A 13,519-nucleotide genomic window follows, 5' to 3' on the forward strand; every position below is an offset into this window, starting at 1 on the left:
CGACCAGTGGTGGAGTATAAAGATATACCAACAGGTATGACAGCATTCACGGGCACTAAAAGTGGGCAGCTACTGTGTATCTTTGCACATTCAGTTGCACGGATGTACACAGGGGAAGAAGGTCACAGTGCCGTGTGCATAAACGCTCAGACGGATGACCGCCAATAGACACTGCTGCATGTGACTCTGAAATGTCAACGTATTTGGAGGGCTATATTAAGATTCCGGGGGAGCCCTTTTTCTTTCATAGCTCCTAGCCAGTCCACCACTGGCCCCACAGGTTGCCTGCTGTTTAAGACGTACATACTGTCTGTGATTGGGAAAACTCAGGGTTGGACTGGCCCACAGGGATACAGGGTAAATCGCCGTTGGGCCCCACTGTCTGGGGTTCCCACCTGCTCCTCTAATCTCAATTCTTGCCCGGTTGCACAACTTTTCCAAATGGGACACAGCAGATGAAAAGGCAAATACTTTTTCCCAGCTAATCCTGTAAGAAGACACTTAATGTCTGGAATGCAGTTAGATCTATGCAAGTACAGTGCATCCGTAAAGTATTCACAGCGCTTCACTTTTTTCACATTTTGTTATGTTACAGCCTAATTCCAAGATGGAATAAATTCATTTTTCCCCTCAAAATTCTACACACAGTACCCCATAATGACAACCTGAAAAAAAGTTTTTTGTAGATTTTTGCTAATTTATTCAAAATAAAAAAACTAAGAAATCACATATACATAAGTATTCACAGCCTTTGCTCAATACTTTGTTGATGCACCTTTGGCAGCAATTACAGCTTCATGTCTTTTTGAATATGGTGCCACAAGCTTGGCACACCTATCTTTGGGCAGTTTCACCCATTCCTCTTTGCAGCACCTCTCAAGCTCCATCAGGTTGCACGGGACATAACAAAATGTGGAAAAAGTGAAGCGCTATGAATACTTTCCGGATGCACTGTATATTTACTATGACAGTGACCTTGGGTTTCATCACCTTGCTAAAACAGTCTGAAGAGCCACTTTTCCCCACTATTCCTTCCGGCACCACTAGTGATCTTATTTGTGGCTTTCTTTATATTTTTACGCACTTTTCTTTACCCATATTTGAATAATATTGTTTTTTGATGACTTCCAATACTTATTATTCCAATACCAAAGCACGAGTGTTCTCCAGCCCAGCTTTAGTTCAAGTAGTTTCACTGTTCTTCATAACTCCTCCATCCGCTGTCTGCTGCACTAATGAATGTTGCCGCTGCAATAGTAAGCACAAACACTCATTAACAATCTGACAACTGAGAACTGATGTCTGTGGATGTATAAGTAACCGTAGTAGGAAAAATATGGAAATATTTAATTATTACAATCATCCAATCATTCATCTCTTACATTTCTTTGCTGATTGCATCTTAAGTGATAATAACACACATTATAACTAGTGATGAGCGAGGTTCGGTTTTACTCGGTTTTACTCGGTTTTACTCGGTTCTCAAAACGGCATCTTATTGGCTATCCAAAACACGTGACATCCGTGAGCCAATAAGATGCCGTTTTGAGAACCGAGTAAAACCGAGTAAAACCGAGTAAAACCGAATCCGCTCATCACTAATTATAACTCATATATCGGCATTTCTCCCCTAGCTCTTTAATTTCTGCAAATCTATTATATTATTGCAGCCTTGCCCTGACCCAGTTGTGCACCCAGGGTGGGGAGAGAGGGTGTCCCTTTAGGGTTGGCCAGCAACATCAATAGTTAACAACCAATGTTAGATGGTGTCGCAAACAATAATGTTTTTATTTTTCTACTTGGTGCTGGAACACTTCTAATTGGCCAAGTGAGTAAGGGAGCAGGGATGACCATTGGTGGGTAAAATCAATGGTTCCACTGTCAATGGCTTTATACCATCTAGGTTAGGGCTGGACAAACCAGTCCTCAAGATCTACCAATAGTTCATGTTTTCCATGCCTCCTGGAGATCTATAGAATTGTCAGTTAGGAATGAATGCAGCTCATATTAATTAGTAATGACTACACCTGTGCACCAGCTAGGTGGTCTGGAAAATGTGAACTGTTGGTAGATCTCGAGAACTGGTTTGGCCAGCTCTGATCTAGGTTAACCACCAATGTTGCAGATGATGGTTAATCCGTTGATGGCCATCCCTACATCCCTTTGTCCAGAACACCAACCTCCACTCACACCCAGACACACCTTCCCTATGCATATGAATCAAGTTATTTTGATGAAAATAAGATTTAATTGCATATATCCCATCTAAAAACAATGATCATGATTAAAGTAAATTATTTAAAAACATCTCATGAGCGTGAAGAGACAGTTCTGTTCCCATACTCTTTGTTGATATTATACCCAGTGGCTGTGAAACTGTTTTCCTCCTCATACACATTCCTCTATATTTGAGATTATTAATGATAATAATAATAATAATAAGAATATAATTATATAGATTGTAAGCTTGTGCGCAGAATATATGTGAGGGGGGAAAACACTAAGAGGGAAATTCAATCAAACGGGTTAATTAAAAGAGGCTAATTGATCTCTCGTGGACTATCCAATCAGCTCTGAAGGCCGGCACCCATTGGGAATTTTTGTTTTCAGGTGAAAAAAGAAATCCCCGATATCAGCTCCATTAACACGTTCGCAATCGCAAAACTCATACAGTAGGTCAGTAACTTATCATGAATCCAGGTATTCTTGACCCGAAAATTAAAACATGTTCAGCTTCAAGAAATGGGGGTTAATTGAATTGCGCAGGAAGAAAAAAATTCACAAAGTTTTTTTCAGGGCTGACTGAATTCCCACCTTAAAAGTTTTACATAGATGAGAAAGTAGTAATTAGGGTGTAAAAAAGTATTACATTAGTGAAAACCAGGTTAGGAACTAGAAAGTGTTGGATATGTTACAATAATGAATAATAATGTACCTAAATTGCTTTTGACTAATGTCACAATACCGACGGTGGGATCCCGGCTTTTAGATGCCCGGCGGGTATCTAAATTCCCCTATGGGTCACACAGCCGGCCGATTATGTCGCAGATTAGCTAAAACTGCGTCCTAGGATACAGTTCAGATCAGTAATGCGTGCGGGAGGAATGGCGCCCCCTGCTGCATTACCATTCCATTTAAGCAGCAGCGATAGAGACCCCAACACATCTGAATCATGCACTTAGTAAACAAAATAACATTTGACACAACTCTTCCACATCCAGTTTCTGCCAATGTGGTCCAAAAATATACTGATATTTGACTAATTTCAGAATTAAATCTAGTTTGGGAGAGTGTGTGGGAAAGTTTGCCCATGTGGGTAAGTAAGCTCCACTGGTGCACTGACTGGTGTAAATGATTCAATATTATATGTACAGGACTAAGTAATGTGCAGGTGATATGTAAGTAGTTTTTAACAAAACGTTTTTGTTTCTTACAAACATTTTATGTGTCTGCTGGTTAACAAAGTAAAGAATATTCCTAAGTATGTCTTCTTCTATGCAGTCGAGTTCAGAATCCAGGGTGTGCCACTCTTTGTGTTTTTTCTTCTTAAACATCCATCAAATATTTAGCAGTGTTAAGTTTTGCAGTACCCCAACCCTCATAAAAGTGATGGGGACGTGACATGCAGTAATGCCCCCAAAATGTCATGCAGTTAGTGGCATATTACTGAACTGGCAAAAATCATGGGATACAGTAGGTGCCTTTTATCATGTAGGACCCCCACTAATCTGGTGAAGTGCAGCAACTTAACGTGGTGTCAATTCCACAAGTGAACAGAAGACCACTGGAGAGATGTTGACCATGTGGATAGCTTCCCACAGCTCCCTGATATTTGTACAGATGTGTCCGCCCTCATCTGGCCCGCGAACGGGTCATACTTGCATACTAGTCACGATTACGACTCACCGTGCATGCCTGCAACCTGTTCGTGGGAGCATTAGCACCAACGTCAACCTATGGATCACGGGTGCATGCGCAGTGCAACCGCATGGCTGTGCGCACACTAGTCACAGCAATCTATTTGCAATTGCTGCAGCTAGCAGCAAGGTGAGTGGGAACTTATCTGTAGATGCAGGATCTTGTGTGCGAATGGACATCTCTACCATGTCCCATAATTGCTTGATTGTGTTCATGTTGTTGAATGTGATGGACACGCCATTCGTCATAACTCTTCAGAGTGCTTCTGGAACCAAGTCTGGACACCTTGGGACCTGATGACATGGTGCATCATCCTGCTTGTAGTGGTACAAGAAGTTCATGGAGGGCTGCAAATATTCATCAAGCACTGCAGCACAATGGTTACTTGTTAATGACACGTTCAGGCAGCCCACTGGACCCAACCCATGCCATGTAAACAAACTCCACACCAGAGGTTAAAGTGAGCCGCAACGGGGTGGAACTGCATTTTGTCAGTTCCTACTCCGGCTTGCCTAACCCAGAAAGTGAGCCCGGAGCTGCATGGGGATGCTGGGCGCCTGTTAAGGTTGTGTTACCAGCAGGCACCGGCACCTTCCCCTCAGCAGCAGCCAGAGCTCACTCTTGAGCCCTGGCTTCCAGCTGTGTGCGGCTGTGCGGGGCTATGGAAGAGACATCATGATGTCTCTCCCATAGTTCCGATGAGCGGGCGGCCAGGCGGAGGTCAGTGGTCCAGAAGCAGGAGTGGGGCTGGTGAGTATTGTTTTTTTGTGTGTGTGTAAGCAGCGCTACTAGGGGGCATCTCTACTGGGGGCATCTCTACAGGGGCATCTGTACTGGGGGCATCTCTACTGGGGGCATCTCGACTGAGGGCATCTCTACAGGGGGCATCTCTACCGAGGGCATCTCTACTGGGGGCATCTCTACCGAGGGCATCTCTACTGGGAGCAGCTCTACAGGGGGCATCTCTACTGGGGGCATCTGTACTGGGGGCAGATCTACTGAGGGCATCTCTACTGGGGGCATCTCTACAGGGGTCATCTCTACTGGGGCAGCTCTAAAGGGGGCATCTCTACTTGGCGCATCTCTACTGGAGGCATCTCTACAGGGGGCATATCTACTGGTGGCATATCTACTGGAGGCATCTCTACTGGGGGCATATCTACTGGGGACATATCTACAGTGCATCCGGAAAGAATTCACAGCGCTTCACTTTTTTCACATTTTGTTACTGTATGTCACAGCCTTATTCCAAAATGGAATAAATTAATTTTTTCCCTCAAAATTCTACACACAATACCCCATAATGACAAAGTGAAAAAAGTATTTTGTGATTTTTGCAAATTTATTAAAAATAAAAAACTAAGTATTCACAGCCTTTGCCATGAAGCACAAAATTGAGCTCAGGTGCATCCTGTTTCCACTGATCATCCTTGAGATGTTTTTACAGCTTAATTGGAGTCCACCAGTGGTAAATTCGTTGATTGGACATGATTTGGAAAGGAACACACCTGTCTATATAAGGCCCCACACCTGACAGTGCATGTCTAAGCACAAACCAGGATTGTCTCAAAGCACAAATCTGGGAAGGGTACAGAAAAAAATAGCTGCTACCTTGAAGGTCCCAATGAGCACAGTGGCCTCCATCATCCATAAATGGAAGAAGTTCGGAACCACCAGGACTCTTCCTAGAGCTGGCCGTCTGTCTAAACTGAGTGATCGGGGGAAAAGGGCCCTAGGCAGGGAGGTGACCAAGAACCCGACTGTCACTCTGTTAGTGTTACAGCATTCCTCTGTGGAGAGAGGAGAACCTTCCAGAAGGACAGCCATCTCTGCAGCAATCTACCAGTCAGGCCTGTATGGTAGAGTGGCCAGACGGAAGCAACTCCTTAGTAAAAAGCACATGGCAGCCCACCTGGAGTTTGCCAAAATGCACCTGAAGGACTCTCAGACCATGAGAAACAAAATTCTCTGGTCTGATGAAGCAAAGATTGAACTCTTTGGCGTGAACACCAGGCGTCATGTTTGGAGGAAACCAGGTACCGCTCATCACCAGGCCAATACATCCCTACAGTGAAGCATGGTGGTGGCAGCATCATGCTGTGGGGATGTTTTACAGCGGCAGGACCTGGGAGACTAGTCAGGATAGAGGGATAGATGAATGCAGCAATGTACAGAGACATTCTGGATGAAAACCTGCTCCAGATCGCTCTTGACCTCAGACTAGGGCAACAGTTCATCTTTCAGCAGGACAACGACCCTAAGCACACAGCCAAGATATCAAAGGAGTGGCTTCAGGACAACTCTGTGAATGTCCTTGAGTGGCCCAGCCGGAGCCCAAACTTGAATCCGATTGAACGTCTCTGGAGAGATCTGAAAATGGCTGTGCACCGACGCTTCCCATCTGACCTATTAGAGCTTGAGAGGTGCTGCAAAGAGGAATGGGCAAAACTGCCAAAAGATAGATGTGCCAAGCTTGTGGCATCATATTCAAAAAGACTTGAGCCTGTAATTGCTGCCAAAGGCGCATCAACAAAGTATTGAGCAAAGGCTGTGAATACTTATGTACATGTGATTTCTTAGTTTTTAATTTTTAATAAATTTTCAAAAATATCAAAAACACTTTTTCACGTTGTCATTATGGGCTATTGTGTGTAGAATTTTGAGGGGAAAAATGAATTTATTCCATTTTGGAATAAGCCTGTAACATAACAAAATGTGGAAAAAGTGAAGCGCTGTGAATACTTTCCAGATGCACTGTACTAAGGACATCTCTACTGGGGTCATAACTACAGGGGTCATAACTACTGGGGGCATAACAACATGGGGCATGTCTACTGGGGGCATCACTACAGGGGGTATCTCTACATGGGGCATCTCTACTGGGGACATCTCTACTGGAGACATCTCTACTGGGGGTATAACTACAGGGGGCATATCTACAGGGGGCATAACTATGGGGACATTACTACTGGGGGCAATACTACACGGGGCATTACCACTGGGGGCATATCTACTGGGGTCACTACTAATGAGATCATTGCATAAGGGGCACTTAAGAAGGGGGATCACTCCTGGGGACATAAGGGGCACTACTTCTGGGGGCACTGTATAAGGGGCACCAGTACTATGGGCTCTACATAAGGGGCACTACAACTATGGGCACTACCACTACAGTGGACATTGCATAAGGGGCACTACTACTGAGGGCATTGTTATAAGGGGAACTACTGGGGGCATTTCTACAGGGGGCATCTGTACTGGGGGCATCTCTACTGGGGGCATCTCTACTGAGGGCATCTCTACAGGGGGCATCTCTACCGAGGGCATCTCTACTGGGGGCATCTCTACCGAGGGCATATCTACTGGGGGCAGCTCTACAGGGGGCATCTCTACTGAGGGCATCTGTACTGGGGGCAGCTCTACTGAGGGCATCTCTACTGGGGGCATCTCTACAGGGGTCATCTCTACTGGGGCAGCTCTAAAGGGGGCATCTCTACTGGGCGCATCTCTACTGGAGGCATCTCTACAGGGGGCATATCTACTTAGCTGTCGCTTAGCTTAGTCATACAGCCACCTCGGTGCAACTTTTAGGCCTAAAAACAATATTGTGAGGTGTTCAGAACAGACTGGAAATGAGTGGAAATGATTGTTATTGAGGTTAATAATAACGTAGGATCAAAATTACGCCCAAGTTCTGTGATTTTAGCTGTTTTTATGTTTTTTTCAAAAATCATCCAGATCCAAAACCAAAACCCAAAATCCAAAAGGGTGGTTTTGGCAAAACCTATCCAGATCCAAAACACGAGCGAGGATCCAGATCCAAAACCAAAACACAAAACACGAAAAGTGCCCGCCGCACATCTCTACTTAGGACTCTATTCAGCATGGATTACAGATACTGCTAAAAAGCAGAACCTGCAATCCCTTCTGTAGCATGCTGGGGGCCGCCCAGCATGCTAACTCCTGCCCGATGGCTGCGATCACAATACGATTGCGATGTGATCGCAATCGGATTGCAGTCGCAGCAATTTTGGATGACCCGCTGCGTATGCAGGTGGTCCACTGGCATTTTTTCCATTGGAGCAGCTGTGTGTGACATCACACAACCGCCCTAATAATGTTGCCCCTATTTTCCCCACGCTGTCCCTGCAACAGTCCATCACTCCACGAATGCCTCTACCTGTCAATCAGGTAAAGGCATATGCAGGCAATCGCATTGGCTGCGCACGCGCAGGATGGGACTTGTGCACGCACTGGTGTCGGGCACTGGGATATTGCGGCGGATGTGACCCGAATAAACCCCTAAGTTCAAGAAAAAAATTTGACACGTGGGCAGATTTGCTGTTGAAAGACCATAAGGATGATGTTACACTATGTCAGTATACATTTTTTTCTGATTAGTCTGTTGGTATGTTAGACAAACAGGTATGATTTATGTGTCTCAGGGGTCTATTTACTAAGCCTTGGATGGAGATAAAGTTGCTGGAGATAAAGTACCAGCCAATCAGCTCCTATCTGCCATGTCACAGGCTGGGTTTGAAAAATGACAGTTAGGAGCTGGTTGGTTGGTACTTTATCTCCATCCAAGGCTTAATAAACAGACCCTTAGGGCCTCATTGATAGTTGCATATTCCATATCTTGTGAATTTTAGCTATCAGTGCATGTGTCATATGGGTCTCATTCGCATCTCCACTGGCAACTGGGTAGGTGTAACTTTAATATCCCGCTATAGCAAGGCATCCCGTGGCCTGAAGAGTCATGGCTACATGGAGAAACAAGAGACCTTGTCACTGCTAAGACTGCGCGGGTCTCAGCTTCAAACCTCGTCGGCCCTAGCAGGAGGGGAATCTAAAACACTAAACGGTCACTGTCCATTAGTGAGGCTGAGGTAATCTACCAAAGATCCAGAACTGCACTGAAAGAAGGTTGGCTTCTCTACAAATAGGAGAAAGCCCTGGGGTTGAGACTTGTCCATCAAAGTATCTGTCATTGCTGGTGGCCAATCACATGGAAAAAGGCAGTACCCAGCTGTAGAGGAAGGAATGATCAGGAGCTGTCCACTGAGTCAGGTGCTACAGATCCAGCAGCAAATAACTATGGCCAGACAAGTAAGCCAAAGACCCCGATCAGCATTACCGTAAATAGGAAGATATATGAGGAAGGGATTTATTAAACTAGACTCTATGAAGCTCTTAGCAGCAGTCTATCAAGTGAGTAATGTTTCAATCTAGCTGTTCTTGTTGAAGAATAGTTATCGATCCGAAATTATGTCTCAGTTGTCTGACAGTGCGGTCTATAAGAAATTATCCTGTGACCCAACGGCCACGTATCAGAAGGAATTATTCCAAATTATTACAAAGGCATACTCGGAGCACAAGATCTCCAAGAGAATCCAGGAAGCACTATGTGTACAGTAACCTAAGATCCCGGTACTATGGCCCTCATTCCGAGTTGATCGGTCGCAAGGCGAATTTAGCAGAGTTACACACGCTAAGCCGCCGCCTACTGGGAGTGAATCTTAGCTTCTTAAAATTGCGACCGATGTATTCGCAATATTGCAATTACTAACTACTTAGCAGTTTCAGAGTAGCTCCAGACTTACTCTGCCTGTGCGATCAGTTCAGTGCTTGTCGTTCCTGGTTGACGTCACAAACACACCCAGCGTTCGCCCAGGCACTCCCACCGTTTCTCCAGCCACTCCTGCGTTTTTTCCGGAAACGGTAGCGTTTTCAGCCACACGCCCATAAAACGCTGTGTTTCCGCCCAGTAACACCCATTTCCTGTCAATCACATTACGATCGCCGGAGCGAAGAAAAAGCCGTGAGTAAAAATACTTTCTTCATAGTAAAGTTACTTGGCGCAGTCGCAGTGCGAACTTTGCGCATGCGTACTAAGCGGATTTTCACTGCGATGCGATGAAAAAGAACGAGCGAACAACTCGGAATGAGGGCCCATACACGATCCCTAAATTACACAAAAATTGTGACAAACCCCCGGGCCGGCCAATAATTTCGGCCAGAGATTCGTTGTACTCCCCAGTGTCACAGTTCCTGGACTGTATCCTGCAACCGTGTCTGTTACACCAAGATTCTTTCTTAAAGGATACTACCTCCTTCTTGAACATCTTGAAAGACTTTCCAGACCTTCCTCCTGGGACACTAATGTGCTGCTTAGACATTAGCAGCCTATACACTAGTATCCCACACGATGGGGGGATGAGGGCCATGAAGCATTTCATTGAGGCTAATGTACCAGTAGAATTGTTTGACCATGAGCTGTTCTTGCATTTACTTGAGCTCACTTTATGTCGCAATTATTTTCTATTTGACAGTAAGTATTATTTGCAATTAAGGGGGTGTGCGATGGGGTCTTCTGTCGCCCCCTCTTATGCAAATATATACATGTTTGATTTTGAGTCTAAGATGTTCTTTTCTGACCCTGGCCGTAGTCGGCATATTATGTTGTTCAAACGATATATTGACGATGTTTTTCTACTCTGGTCAGGGGGTGTACATTTATTTATTGATATGATGGGTGAGATCAATGATTTACAGACCCCTATCAAGTTTACTTACACTTATAGCTTTACTGATATCAACTTCCTAGATGTTCATGTTAATATAGTGAACCTCAAGTTCGAGACGGAAGTCTTTAACAAACCCACCGATAGGAACACACTGCTGGTAGCATCCAGTCACCATCCAATTGCTTTGAAGCAGGGATTACCATTATCCCAGATGATGCGTGTTGCTCGCATCTCTAGCAACATAAACCAAGTACCGGTGAGGTTGAGAAAGTAGTAGCTAAGTTTGCATGCAGGGAGTACGACCGTAAACTACTAGATGTACAAAAGACTAAGGTTCTGAATATGTCTAGAGTCGATCTGTTGGAACCTAAAATCCATAACCATGATAATATCTTACCCTGGAGCAGTGATTTTACTGTAGCCAGTCCGATTGTCAAGAGATCGAGCAAAGCTCTCTGGCCGATAGTGAGATCGGATAAGGATCTCCCCATCTTTAAGGGTAAGCGATCCATAGCGGCATTTAGCCGTGGTAGCAACTTGAGAGATCGTTTAGTACACACTGATATATCAGGACGTAACATCCCTAAAGCTCCGAATACATACATCAAACCAGCTGGATGTTATTCATGTAGTGATTGCACTACATGTAAATTCATTATTCCATGTAAAAATTTTAATCATCCGCATAGAGCCAAGGTGTATGACATCAGATATGTGCTTACTTGTAACACCACTCATGTCGTGTACATTGTGGTCTGTCCGTGTGGTTTGTACTACGTCGGGCAGACCACACGCAAATTTAAAGAACGAATGAACGCCCATAGATCAGCAATCAGACTGTCCCTCAATGGTAAAGACATAGATCAACCAGTTCCACGACATTTCAAGGAGTGTAACCATTCATTGGAATCAATTCGATATTTTATTATAGATCATGTCCCGGAGTCATTACGGGGTGGGGACAGAGCTAAAACACTATTAATTAAGAAAACACGTTGGATCCTGCGGCTGGGGACTACCAAACCAGGGGGTCTCAATGATAAAATGAATTGGAATTCATTGGTGTAAACTAATCGTTCTATCGGTGGCGAGTAATGTGCTTTAAATTTCTGATATGATGAATATAGCTGTGTAACTGTATGTATATCGTTAAGGTGCTGGGTATTATGTATCCGGTGTATATGGGTTAATTTCATTGTGGGTACTGTTGTTGTTTTTTGCTCTGTGATATGAGTAATGTTTTTAAGTATCTGTGCTTGCTATATCTCCTATAACCATTGTCCGCTGTCACCCCTACAGGCTGGCCGTACACTGATGCCCCGAGATGACATGGGTGGAACGCATTATGGCCGGCTCTTGGAGCGCACACACGCGTTCCTATGGTTACGGTGGGGCGGTCCCGGAAGTGTGTCATCGGGTGCGTCTCCGGCCGGCGGCCCCGGGGATTCGAACGGCGTCTTCGGGAGGAGAGTATTGCATGCGGTGGGGTATAAGGGGGTACGTTTTGTTCATGTTTTGTGTTTGTTGTGTATTCGTGTGGTCCTGAGGACGGGGCGCTGGCCTCGAAAGTACTCGACCTGACTTTTAATACACGTTTGCTACTTTGCTAATATTGATGACTCCAGAGTGCCTTCTTATATGGATTTATATATATATATATATATATATACTTTATAGAAAAATATATATATATACAGTATATATATTTATATATGGATCCACACTCATCAAGTGCAGCTCCATCACATACAAACACTCCCGGGGTGAGTAGGCGATCCATTTGCCTAGTCACGCAGAAAGCGCACAGAGATGATCCCATTCTAGAGAATGGGGCGCGGCGTATCATGGATTAGCGTGGCTCCATCTGTATGTATGTATATATGTATGTATATATGTATATATACCTATGGCCTTAATATAATAACTTCTGTTATGACTTTAAAAAAGGTGTCATTCACATTGCCCGGGAAATGTGTGCATCAAACAATTCTGACCAGAATTAAAGTGTTGGGAGTCTAGTAATATATACATTACATACTGTATATATTAAGTGTTTTTGGTACTGTAGAAGTGTTAGTAAAATTTTATTGTTATGCATTAACCATCCTCAACACTTGGGGGGAATACAATTAACCGCGGTTCTGCGGTTTCGTAATAAAAATAGGGCTTTTAATCGCATTTGAGATAACTTGGTATCCAATTAGCTGCGTAAAGTTTTTGCCAAAAAGTCTCCAGAGGGTTTATCTCAAATTTCTCTTCACCATCTCTGAGCAGGGCATAAGTAGTGCAAAATCCTTATTTTAAGGTAAAAATGTTGGGTTTTGGTTCTGAACTCCTGGGACACCCCCCTGAATGACTAAATAGGCATTTAGAAGTTTAATTATTTTTAACTGGCCAATAATGACATGTCATTTTTGGGGTCAAAATATGCAAATTAATAGAAATTGGGGTACAAGGTATGGGACCGGTATATTGGGGTGCTATATGAGTGAGATAAGTGTATTTATACCTGAAGGTAGGAGTAATCGGTCTGTTTCCACTTATTTTTAAAAGTCCCCTAAAATGACTCAAATGTCTACTTATACCCATTTTTATGTACCCCACATTTAATGAGAGCACTTATTTTGCTGTGAAAAAAATTGCTTTCTATAATTTTTTCACTTTAAAAAAAATGCATATAACAGCCATTTGACCCAATTTATGTAATTACGCCAAATAGTTTTATTATGGCAACTAATAGACTTCTATAATGATTTCCGATATTAGTTGGCTTTTTGGGGGTACAGGCAGATTTCCACATTTTCTCATGTACTTATATCCGCTTTTGCTGGATAGAATTATCGAGCGAATCCCGTTTTGCCCATTTTGTAATAGGATAGGTGCGAAAAAAAGGAGTGTGCAAGACTGCCCAACATGCAAAATGGCCTGCTCAGCGGCTGCAACCGCAATTTAATTTTAGTTGCAGCAACTGCGGATGACTCCCTGCAGCCGCAGCTAAGCTGCATATGCATGCGATCAGCCATCATTTTTCTCATCGGAGTGGCTGCATGTGGCATCATGCAGCCACCCCCAAA

Source organism: Pseudophryne corroboree, chromosome 1 (genome assembly GCF_028390025.1).
Source record: "Pseudophryne corroboree isolate aPseCor3 chromosome 1, aPseCor3.hap2, whole genome shotgun sequence".
Classification (NCBI taxonomy): Eukaryota; Metazoa; Chordata; class Amphibia; order Anura; family Myobatrachidae; genus Pseudophryne; species Pseudophryne corroboree.